This window comes from Typopeltis vanoorti, chromosome 26 (assembly GCF_054136105.1).
Source record: "Typopeltis vanoorti isolate ZY-2024b chromosome 26, IOZ_Tvanoo_1.0, whole genome shotgun sequence".
NCBI lineage: Eukaryota > Metazoa > Arthropoda > Arachnida > Uropygi > Thelyphonidae > Typopeltis > Typopeltis vanoorti.
Window position 1 is genome coordinate 11,666,351 of NC_143574.1, and position 13,478 is coordinate 11,679,828.

The 13,478-nt window shown below is 36.7% G+C and overlaps 1 protein-coding gene across 1 annotated transcript in view; it reads left to right on the forward strand.

Moving 5' to 3' along the window:
• The first annotated feature begins 359 nt into the window (after positions 1–359).
• The window catches only part of LOC150092326 (uncharacterized), a 279,626-nt gene continuing 266,507 nt past the window's right edge, over positions 360–13,478 (forward strand). The window contains exon 1 of the mRNA XM_090414847.1: positions 360–448. The gene's annotated coding sequence lies outside the window, so the exon portion shown is untranslated. The remainder of the gene's footprint in view (positions 449–13,478) is intronic.

Genomic DNA, 13,478 nt, shown 5'->3' on the forward strand with positions numbered 1-13,478 from the left:
AGCAGCAGACGAATACTGAATAATTCATCAACTAAAATAATAAATATTTTATTAATTAATTATAAAGGAAGATTATTATTTATTTATTATTTATTTTATATATATTTATTATAATTATTAATTATTATTAAGGAAGATTTCGGTTTTATTGGTTTAATATACAAACGAAAGCTATCGCCTAGTGTTGTTCAAATACTTCTGTGAACTATCGGGTTACTAATCGGTTTATAAATATTTGTATACCGTTAATGTAGTGCTCATCAGGTTACATCTGTTTATCTTCAGCTAATAAAAAAAAAAAAGAAAAAAAAACCTTCCGGGAAGCAGCCGACCTTGTCAGACGTGGTTGAGCTGGAGTACGGAATCCACGGAATTTCAGAACTTAGAGAAAGTTTTGCGAGACAAGTTCAACAAGCGAAGTGCTCCTCTTGCGTTTCAAGCTATCAAGGTAATATCTTTTTTATAACCTAATTTATGCTATAAAACATGTTTTTATTTAAAAGTGTGAGGGAAAAAAGTTACGGGACACATGCAAAAGAAGCAACAAAACATCATATTCGGTAATCAGTCAAGGACAATGCCCTGACTGCGAACTGACATAGGGTTTCCCTATGACCACGGCGTTTGCCCGATAAAGGTAAGTAGTTAGGGTAGCGAGAGAGAGCGGAACAGAAGGAATATAAGATGGGGAAGTGCTTATTTGAAGGTCAAATAACATAATATTACAAATAATACATAAAATAAAGAGTTTAATGCTAAACTCTTATAGTACGCGAATAAATATATAATATAAATACAAGTATAAATGTATACTTGTTCGCGTAATATTAAATATGTATAAATATGTAATGTAGAAGTAGAAATAATGAAACAGATAATATTAAATTAATATTCTTACATCTAAATACTATTAATGCTTTCTTAGTGAATAACGAAATCGTAAGATAAAAACTTTGACCTCAAATTTTATATGTGCAATAATGTATTTTGCCGCCATCTTGTCTTATATATAGCGATAATATATGTTTCTTGTTGTTTTCGTATCCTGTAATATATTCAAGCCTGTGAGAAGTTATTACATATTTCAGATATTAGGAATTTTATTTAAATACACCAATGCAGCAAGCATAATATATATATATATATATATATATATATATATATATATATATATATATATATATATATATATATATATATATATATATATATATATATATATATATATATATATATATAAAATTTCGGTAAAGTACTTTATTTTATAATTTACAGAATAGGAATGATGTGCTGATATTATTATTATTATTATTATTATTATTATTATTATTATTATTATTATTATTATTATTATTATTATTATTATTGATGTATGATGTATTATTATAATAATAATAAAATAATAAAGTTCTTTAATAGCAAAAAACAAGTAAAGAATTTTACATTAAGATAGGCACCACTATATATGTGTGTATGTATATATATATATGTATACACACACACACACACACACACACACACACACACACACACACACACACACACACACACACACACATATACAGGGTGTTCGGGATAAATTTGACAGTTTCGTAAGGAAAAAGAAAATCTTCTTTGTATCTATTAAATTTAATGAATTGACAAAAAAACATTACAGGCAGAGTTAATTACAATACTATCAACAAGATTTACTCAAAATAACCACCATTAGCATCGATCACAGCTTCAATTCTGCTTCGGAACCTCGAACAAGCTGATGCTACAGTCTCCCTGGGAAGGGCCGCAAAAACTGTTTTAATTTTATCCATTAACTGGGCTTTTGTATTACTGGAAGTGCGATTGGTGTCTTTTTCAACTGCGCCCCATACAAAATAATCCATGGGGTTAAGGTCTGGGGAGTTTGGAGGCCAAACATTTGGACTGGTGAAGTCGTAGAAATTTTCAGACAACCATTTTTGACTTTTCCCAGAGGTGTGGCAAGGGGCCGAATCCTGCTGCCATACATACGGCCTACCATTGGCTACCCTTGTTATCCAGGGCTTGACTACAGTTAGCAACTCCACGAACAAAGCCCGAATTCCAATGCCAGGGTTCTTCAACACCTGTTCCTGCAGATTTGCGAGGAATTCTGCTGTACGAACGCAATCAGATCGTCTGCTAGGGATCTTTCTTCTTGCTACATCCTCGTAGTCACCATTGCAAGTCTCTAGTTCATGCCTGATTGTTTTTACTGTATTCAGGGAGCATTGGGCAGCAGTCGTAATATCCTTATTTTGATGGCGGGCACGAATCATCATGATACAAGTTATTCTCTTCCATGATTCAGGTGGGTTCCAGCTATCCATCCTTTCTGACATCTTGTATATGAATGAAGAAGGGTCCAAACTTTTAAATGAAGAGAAGTGTGTGTTAATACATGTAACTTACGGAAAAATATAATTAATTATAAATATGTCAAATTTATCCCGAACACCCTGTATATATATATAAAAAGATACTACTAGTTTACTAGTTTCGTTGAATAAATTAACATCCTCAGGTATCACAATCAAAGATATATATATAAAAAATTACAGAGACTTAAAATTGTAATAACAGAACAAGATAAAAAGACAGTAGCGTGTTTGAAGAACAAATGCGAGTAGTATGAGTTCCAAACAAACGTATACTACGCGCTGTCGTGAGTGCGCCAGTACTGAACAGAAGCAACGTGTGCGTCAGAGAGATTGTAACTCAGGCTGTTGTTGATATGAGAGGAATCTAGAGAAATTTCCCTAGATTCGACAATCTTTCTTTCGAGTTCATCGTAGCACACATGGATGTTAGAAGTTTGAGTCCAGTTTACAATGTGTTGGCGGCCTTCGTCTGAGTTAGCTGAAAAGAGAACGTGGCTAGAGAGAGCGCTGGCTCTAGTCCTGTTATAGGAGATATCTCTACGGTGTTCATCCAAACGTAGAAGGATGGATTTAGCGGTCTGTCCATAGTATGGCTTTCCACAATCACACAAAATCTTGTACACTCCTGGAAACTGAGTAGGAAGATGTTTCTGTTTATGTTTGCTAAGTAATGAACGAAGTTTTGGAAGCGTAGTGAAGCAAGTTTTGAAGTTAAATTTCTTGAGAATCTTGGCCAGTTTTGGTGAAAGAGAGCTGATGTAAGGCAAGGAGATGAAGGCTCTTGGGGGACCTTTTAAAATGACACCTTTTAAAATGTGTGAATATTTTTATTTTATTTTATTTTATTTAAAATTTTATTTTAAATATATCTTGTCATCTTTTTATCTCTCGGTAACAGTCATTAAAGCTTTTTTATAATATTCCAACCGAGTAAAAATGAATTCTGAATATATATATATATATATATATATATATATTAGGGTTACCAAGTAATTTTATAAACTTGGTTATTTAACTCCTAATCCCAAATAAGCAAAACAGTTAAGTTTGCGCCTGAACGTAGTTCAAGTCTAAAGGTGGTGCAACACCAGGGCAACTCATTGTAAAGGTGGGTAAAGCTCTGATCACTATTCTTAGTATTTTCCATAATGTAAAGCACATCTCACTAAGATATGTATACTGCAATACATTATGGGTGGGGTCACTACCCAGACCGGTTTCAACCTTTTTTGAGGTCTCCTCAGTGAGTAGCTAGACCCTAAATACCAAGGTTTTAGTAATACACAGCCTTATCAACTTTACCTATACAAGTTGCTACAAGGTGTTTTTATTTTGAATAAGAATCTCTGGAGGAGATATAAGTTTACATCTATATTTTTTGGTATTTAGAGTGTAGCTACTCACTGAGGAGACCTCAAAAAAGGTTGAAACCGGTCTGGGTTTCAACCTTTTTAATTGATATTATTTAATTGTTATTTAATTGATATTAAATAACAATTACATTTTGCACATGAGACTGGATCTTCGAATATAATTATACTAGAAACCATTACCTAAAATCAATCATTTATACAATTATTTTTAACAGAGATTTCTCATTTCTGTACCAAAATAAATATTCTTTGAATAGAGTTTTGTTTTTGTTTTGGTTAGTTTCACTTCTTATTGTTAAAGGTAGTGCTATTGAGTATTTTTGGCGCTAAATAAGTATAATGTTTGTGTATTGCTTGTTTATTTGCTTTAGGAACTATATATTTTAGGCCCTTATGTCTACTAAAGAAAGCATCTTGTTTGAACTTTTCACATCCATTTTTGCTTTTTATTAGGAGCAGTAACCTAGGGGATCGTATGTTTAGTATAATGTATTTATTGCACATGGTAGATCCTTGGAGACTGAGTGGGAGTTCAGTCGCCACCGGTAGCCAATCAGAGATAGCTAACTAAACACTATCACTAATTATAAGCGACAACCGATGAAGGGACTGGCGAAAAAATGTACCTTACCCTAGCAGGATAAGTTCTTGTCTGAAATAGTGTGGGTTCTACGGTCGATTGTTCTGAGGAGTTAAAAATCCGTTTTTCTGGATGCTAAATTTCTTCTTCAAAGAGCATCTAAATTGGTAACCCAATAGGATGGCCTAGGAAAGGTTCCTAGAGCAACCTTTTCTTTTTAGGTTCGATTATACTGTATTTGCGGACTACAGTCTGCGACTAGAATCTAGATTGCAATGGTCTTTCTTCTGGGAGTCTAGCGCTATGGAAAGGAAACATTGAGCATTGCCATGGACTAGATGGGCTACAAAAAAATAATAGACTTAAAAATCAAGAGGACGATTATCATATCCGTCCTCTATGAAGTATGTTATGTTCATATGCGTTTACTACTCTTCGAATAAAATATCCTGTGCTCTAATAATTTATATGTAAGTTACTGGAAACTACTCCAGTAAATGCATAGTTTTCATCGATGAAATTCTGCATGAAAATACGCGAAATGCAAACGTAAATTTTACAAGTATACTTGCATCTAACAATCACCGGAAAGCAACGTTATCACTCTTCCGGTTTACTCGACTATCTCTTCAAACAGAAGTTTGAACGCGGATCTGTTTTATTTTATTGTGTTTGTGTGGGAGGGATAGAAGAGGAAGGAAGAATAGTTGTATCAATTGGAATTCTAAACAAAATAACCGAGAAGGGAAGGTGTATATTCCATAAATACTTTTATTATATTATATAATATTATTGTTCTGGGAAGTTACCAAACATGTGGAGTTCTCTGTCAAGAAGAGATCATGTTCAACTATTAGGCAAGATGAGAGAACCTGAATGATATGAATAATGAAAAAAATATGAATGGGAACATAGCAGTGGGACTGGATGGCATACGAGTATCACCCCGTACGTGAGGGCACAAGAGAATTGGCAATTGTCTTTAACGAAGTTGTTCAATCTAGGGGAATGGAAAGAGTATCAGATAGTGTCATTGCATAACGGTGGCTCCAAGACAGAGGTAGCAAACTACAGACCAATTAATTATTATTACGTGACACCACCAGGGAGTCCAAAGACTCATTAAGGGAGGGTACCTACTCTACAACTCTCCGTCTCCACCACTCATTTCACCAACTACAACGAACCGCAACTACCTTCATCATCTACACTAACGCAATATACCTCCGACACCACCACTAGTATTTTCACAGACATTCACAAACATCTATGCCCACGGCGGGATCCGAACCCGCAACCTTTTGGCTGCAGAGCGGATACACTAACCTCGGCCAACCAAGCCGGCTCTGTGGACATTGTGGAGAATGATGGTGGCCAGTGGAGTACCTCAGTGTTCAGTACTAGGGCCACTGCTCTTTAATTTGTATATCAATGACAGGAAAAGACTTAAGAAGGGGGATATTCAGTTGTTTACTGATGATGATGCAAAACTGAAGAAAGCAATAGTTGATAAAGGTGATGTAGATATCCAGATATCCTGCAGGATGATTTAAATAAATTGACATCGTAGACAAAGGATAATGCTTGTCAATTTAATGTTACAAAATGTAAGGTTATGCACTTCGGTATTGAAAAGGTTGCATATGGGGGTATCATATCGATGGTATTGGTTTACAGGAAATTGATGAGACTTGGGGATAATGGTGGACAAAGAGTTAAAGTTCAGAGGGCATATTTGAAAAATTGGCAAAATAGCTCGAAGGATTACTTGGATGCAGGGCCGACGGCTGTGGGGTTCCTCTCATTGTTCGGGGACCTTAAATTGACTCTAATTTTTCAGGGACCCCAGCAACCGCCTTGTGCTCCTGTGTATAAGTACGACCCTCCTGGGATGTTGAAAAACACGTATTGTAGGTTACAAAGTTTAGTTGATAGGCGGAAAAGAGGAGACTTGATGGAAACTTTTTAAGATATTAAAGGGGTTTTATAAAATTGATGCAAGTGAAATATTTCATTATATGACAAATGGCCAGAGAACTAGAGGCCATCCGTGGAAGTTGTGTAAGAGTGTGGTATGTAGGAGTGTACGGGCCAGATTTTTTGCGTGGAGAGTGGTTAGTGAGTGGAATGGATTACCAGAAATGGTTGCGAGTTCCCTGATGGTGAATGGATTCAAGGAGATATATGATAGGATTTTTGTGTATGAAGGTTAATTTGGGTCTCCCACGATGAATCTCTGAATCCCATGGAGATGCCGTAAAATAATAATAATATTATATTATTATACAGTATCTCCATGGAGTCTAGAGACTCATCGTGGGAGAACCAAACTAACTATTACACTCACAAATCCTTTTATACCTCTCGTTAAACTCATTCACTGTCAGGCCACTCACAACTAATTCTGGCAATCCATTCCACTCATTCATCACTCTCTACACAAAAAATCTGGTTCACACACATACCTACAAACTACATTCTTCCACGGATGGACCCTACTTCTCTGACATACATTTATCATATATTGAAACATTTTTGTGCATCAATTTTATAAACTCCCTTCACATAATTTATGATCCTCAAGTTTCTGTTATGTTCCCATTTTCCCGTCTATCAGCTAAACTTTGTAACTCACAAATCAACCTGTCCTCGTATGAAGTATTCCGCAGACCTGTCACCAACTTAGTTACTCGTCTCTGAATCTTCTCTACCACCTCCTGGCCCCCTAAGAAACCCAAATGATCAAATCTGGGCACAGTAGTCAAGATCTGAACCTGAAAGTGGGATAATAACTTCCCTATCTTTACTTGTTAGCGTATTTTTCAACGTCGAATTAATCCTTTGAGCTATTTCACCAACTTTTGCAATATGCCCTCTGAATTTCAGTTCCCTGTCCACCATTCCCAAGTCTCTAGCCTCATCAAATCAATACCATCAATATGGTACACCATATGCAACCTTTTCCATCGAAGTTCATGACCTTACATTTTGCAACATTAAATTGGCAATCACCGTCCTTTGTCCACAATGCCAATTTATTTAAATCATCCTGTAGGATATATACATCACCTTTATCTACTATTGCGAAATTATCGATGCGGAATTATTCTGTCAAATACTTTTGCAAACTCTAGCATATCATGATGTAGTCATTTCCTTTATCCAATTCTGCTGTCACTTTATTACAAAATGTGAATACATTACGAAGACAGGACCAACAAAGCCGTGCTGCCCACGATAGAGTATTGATCTCTATCCAGCCAATGTTGGATTTAACCTTTAACCAAATTTTGTAACACTCTAATAACCACTCTTGATATATTAGTGTCCGCGCGGTTAGCCTAGTGGCTGTGCGCTTTGCAACCATATGCCTGGGGAAGGAATGTCCTAGGTTCGATTCCCGTTGGTAACGTGAGGAGCTGAAGGATCTTCCTCAGTCATAGCCAAGTTAGCCAGTCTTGGGCGTGGACAGTAGGGTTTTTCCCCAGTTTATCCTGGGGGTTTTCATCCCGCAGACCGACCTTGAGAACTCAACACTACGGACATAGGATACACCAGGGAGTAGGGCTGACTACCTTATCGTGTGAATGGTTTGAGACGTTGATTAATAAACCCTCGACACTTCAAGGTAAAAGAGGGTAAAAGGAAGATGAGATGAGATAAGATATTAGTTGGTCTCTGTCTTGGAGCCACCTTTATGCAATGGAACTATCTTACTCTCTTTCCACTTCATCAGAGCCCTGTCCGAGCTGAAACTTAGATTGGTCAACTTCGTCAGAGGAAATGCCAATCAGTGTTGATATGCATCTCTGTAACATCAGCAACTGTAAAATCACCAAATGGATGATCCACCTTTGCAAAATGATCATTCATCAACTATTTCTTTTGGTTGAGTCACATAAATTTGGTTGTTACATAATGAAAAAACTCCTTTGGGTTTACTATGGTCTGTTTGACTAATTCTCTTATAATACTCTTACCATCTTACCTTCCTTACCATACTAGTCGCTCTTCTTGCATGCACTTTGTACTGCTCATGAGTATGCTGACCACCTTTTTCTTTATAAGCCTTCCACATTTTTTTTTTTGCAGCTCTTGCTTTATATCTCTACTCATCCACTTAATTCTCACTTGGTTTATCCTCCTGACCTTGGGCATGCAGTCTGATACTGCTACTCTCAAACAACCTCTGACCACTTGACATGCACTACTGACATTTTTTCTTTGTAGCTTCTCAAACCATGGCACCTCTCCAAGATAACTCCCGAGGCTCTCATAATTATCACTCTTACAGTTGAACATAAATCCCTTCTTGACAGAGAACTCCACATGTTTGGCAACTTTCCGGAACAAGCGTGCATGATCGCTTTCTCCCCAGTTGGAGGCCGAGGGTTTACCTTGGTTATGAATATATCTTCTGGTGCTGTTATCAGATCCAACGCTCACAAATCCCTTGTCTCTTCGATAACATGTTGTTTCATCTAATTGTCCCTTAGCAACTGTATAAATTCTACACCCATCTTGCCATACCCTTTTCCCTCTATCTAATCTATGTCCCCACAGTTAAAATCTCCCATAGTAATTGTTCAGCCTGCACTCGTTGTTCTGATCTGCCGATACATGGTATCTTCATATTCCTATATCTAGATCTATATCTATATCCTATATAGATCTATATCGAGCAACATTCTCGATAATAAAATATCTTGTAGAATAAAGAAGTTATCATATTAATAATCAACTCATAAATGGATCTCATCACTTAAATCCTATTAGAATATAACTACATAAATTTCAAAACCAATATGCTAATGAAAGCAGACGATCTTAACATATAGCTGGTGCTAACCTTTACCATGAAATTGTGTTATCATAATATCGTTTCTCGTGTTTTGTTTGCGCAAGCGTACAAACATAGCCAGAAATAGAAATAGTACGTTTTATAAATAGGCTTTTACATATAAAGTAATGGTAGGTAAGAAACAAAACTAAATCACAGCTTATAACATTTCTTTAATATCTCAGTAGAACCCCCCCCCCTCCAAAAAAAAAAAAAATCCTGATAGATTGGACTTAACTAATAAATTGCTTGATAATAAATTGTTCAAACTTGAAATCTTCGTTGAAATATTTTCATTGAAATATTCTTCTAAAAAGAATGTGATTCATCGTAAAGGCAGCTATAAATAAGACAGAATTACCAGCGTGCTAAAATCAACGGAGTGCGAAAAAAAGGTCAACAAACTAAATGCACTTAAAGAATGAAGAGTTTAAGTGCAAAAATAAGTATATGCTTACAAAAGTGGAACTAGGATGAGTGAACATAATTTGTGAATATGAAATTGCAAGCGATGGATTGTGAACACAGTGCAGTTTCTTAGGTGCTATACAAGAAGGAGAAAGCAAACACTTGTAGAATGTGAATAAAAGAAAGTGATTATATTAAAGAATTAAGGGCAAAAAATGAGACTTCTGATAACATAGAAAATATATGTAATTAGCAGATTAAAAATATGTTTATGGCTTTCCCAAATGAGTTCTAGGACGCCGTGAAGGCACCATAATTAAATGGATGTGCAAATTTTTAAATATGTTACTTTTAAAAAAAAACTTTGTATTTGCGATTTATTATTATTATTATTATTATTATTATTATTATTATTATTATTATTATTATTATTATTATTATTATTCTGCAGCTTCTCCCACTTAAGTGGGGTCACTGTTTATTATGAGTCTCCTCCACACCTTCCTGTCTTGGGCTGTCACCACATCCAAGTTCTTCATCTTCAAGGCCTCTTCTACCAGCTCCCTCCATCTCTTCTTTGGCCGCCCACGCTTCCGCCTTCCTTGCACATCCATCTGCATGACCCTTCTTCCCACATATTCGTCCTCCCTCCTCATCACATGACCAAACCATCTCAACCTTGCCTCCTGTATTTTCGCTCCTAAGTTCGTAACTTTCACTGTTCCCCTGACATAGTCATTTCTCAGATGATCCTTTCTGGTCACATCGCACATCCACCTAAGCATTCTCATCTCTGCTACTTCCATCCTGCTAATGTTATTTTTCCTCAGGGCCACAGTTTCTATAGCATATGTCATAGCTGGCCTCACTACTGTCCTATAAATTTTGCCTTTCAGATTGATCGGCACCCTCTTATCACATAACACTCCAGCCATCTCCCTCCAGTTCCTCCAACCTGCTTGTATCCTGCATCCCACTTCCTTCTCACCTCCTCCATCTTCTTCCACTGTCGAACCTAAGTATCTAAAGTCTCTCACCTTCCTGATGACATTTCCTTCCAGCTCCAGGTCTGTCTCCTGGCCACCGCCCACTGCGCAACACATATACTCTGTCTTACTTCTGCTCACTCTCATACCTCTCTCTTCCAGTACTTTTCTCCATCTTTCCAGTTTAGTTTCCGCTTCTTCTCTTGAATCTACACACAGCAAGATGTCATCTGCATACAGCATTGTCCAAGGTGCATCTTCTCTCACCTCCTCTGTTACCACCTCCATCACAATATTAAACAGAAACGGACTTAATGCTGACCCTTGATGCAAGCCAACTGTTACTTGAAAACTTTCTGTCTGTCCCAAACAGGTCCGAACACTTGTCTTCACATTTCTGCACATTTCCTGCACCAACCTGACATATTTCTCAGGCACCTTCTTCTCCCTCAGACACCTCCAGACTTCTTGCCTTGGCACTCTATCGTATGCTTTCTCCAGATCAATAAAGACCCTTTGTTTCTCTCGATATTTTTCCATCATTTGTTGTAACCCAAAGATAGCATCTGTTGTTGATCTACCAGGCATGAAGCCAAATTGTTCCTTTGCAATCTCCACCTCCTCCCTCAATCTACCATCAAGAACCCTTTCTAGGATCTTCATTGTGTGGGACATCAACTTTATTCCTCTGTAATTTTTACAGTCTTGTGCATCCCCTTTACCCTTGTAGATGGGAACAAGAGTACTCTCCCTCCATTCCTCGGGTATATTTTCCTGTTGGCAAACTTTCATGAACAGGTCCCACAGCAGGTCAATTCCCTCTTCCCCCAGTGCCTTCCATGCCTCCACTGGAATTCTGTCGGGGGCCCACCGCTTTTCCATTCCTCATCCTCTTCATGGCCTCCGTCACTTCCATTCTACTGATGTTCTGCACCATCCCCTCAGAAGGCCGCCCATCTCCTCTGTGAGTCCTTGCATTTTCCTCATTCAAAAGTCCCTGAAAGTATATTTTCCATCTGTTTCTTATGTCCACATCCTTCCGTAATACTCTTCCTTCAGCATCTTTGATCTGCCTCACATGTAAGATGTCCTTAGCTGCTTTATTTCTACATTTCGCTAGTTGGTAAATTTTTCTCTGTCCTTCCTTTGTTTCTAATTGATCATACAGATCTTGATATGCCATGGCCTTCGCCTGTGCCACAACTCTCTTGGTTTCTTGCTTTCTCTCTCTGTACACCTCTTTGTCCTCTTCCGCTCTTCACTCTGTACACCTCTTTGTCCTCTTCCGCTCTTCACTCATTCCACTTCTGCTTTGCCTTCCTCTTAGCTGTCACTGCCACTTGTACATCATTATTCCACCACCAACCCTCCTTCTGCTCTCTAATCTTTCCAGATGTCTCACCAAGCACCTCGATTGCACAGCTCAGGATTACTTTTGAATTATGTTTCCACCAATCTTGTACACTTTCCAGTCCATCCGAAATCCTCTCTAACACTCTCTCCCTAAAATGATTCCTCACACTCTCTTCTTTTAAGCGAAACCACTTAATTGTCTTCATCCCATGGCAACCAGAAGTTCTTATCTTCGATCTTAATTTAAAGTCTGCGCACAGCAGTCGGTGTTGTTGTGCTACTTGATCTGTTGGAATTACCTTACAATTATTATTATTATTATTTATAAATTATAAACTAGCATTAAAACTAAATTTTGTAATATAATTCAACCACAGAAGCGAGAGTTGGCAGACTGCCAAGAAAAGTCAATTCATGTTGAAGGGGAGAGAGATTTAAAGCAGTGTACGAATCGGTCACCAACACGTGAAATCACGTGCTTTATACGTAAAATTTTCCAACTGTTATACAAGTAGAATAGTTACCACTTTAAAAACTACAATGATTATAAAAGAGAAGTTAATTTTCTGACGTGTAATAATAAACAACTCATTCCAGAAGACGGATTGATTACCCTATTATCGGAATGGATTCTCCTTCTTTTGACATGCGCAAAAGTATCGAAAGGGCTCATATCTGTGGGCGTACTACAAATAAACAAACCTCTCTGTCTATCTCTGTACTGTACTAAATGTAAATCTTTTATAAGCAGCATGCATATATAAAAAAAAATTAGGGATGTTAGAAATATACCTTACTTTGCACTTTTAACCTATATTTAAGATCAATTCATCTCACGTATTTCTAATAATTCATTAAAAGTTTAAAACGGCATTCTTTTGCTTTGAGAGTTAACATTTTCAAAATTTCTTAACCTATTTCGAATATCTCGCGCACTATATATATAAATTAAAAAAAAAAAAAAACGAATGCAGATATTACTCACTTTTTTTTTTTTTTTTTGCGTGTTTATGTGCTATTTATCACAACTTCCTAACACTTATTTGAGCAGATCACGTTCACTGTACGAGATCTCTTCAGCATGTCTGATAAAGGGTGATGACTGCGATCCATGATCGCAGTTGAAAAATGGAAAATAATTAAAAATGCAAGAGATAGAAATCGCGCTGATAAAGAGGTATCGCAGGTACGATGTTACTATAAGCTGCATGCAAGACAAAAAAAAAAAAAAAAAGTGCCAAGTAGTGAACGAAAAACAACATGTAGGATTCCAGTGCTATGACTCATTCATGTACTCTCAACCTGCTTTCTTCGTACGTCAATAAAATAAAAATTTTTTTCTTGACTTTCTTGATTCTTTCAAAAATGAGGACACGAAGTATTTCAGAAGATACATTAATTAAAGCTTTTATTTTTTTATATTTTTTAAAAGAACGTTGGATAGAGAGCGGGTATTCTGTCCAATTTGATCACTTTATTTGTTAAATTTTTTTGAATAATTAATGTTGCAGTAATATTCTAAAAAATATAAACAATACTTTG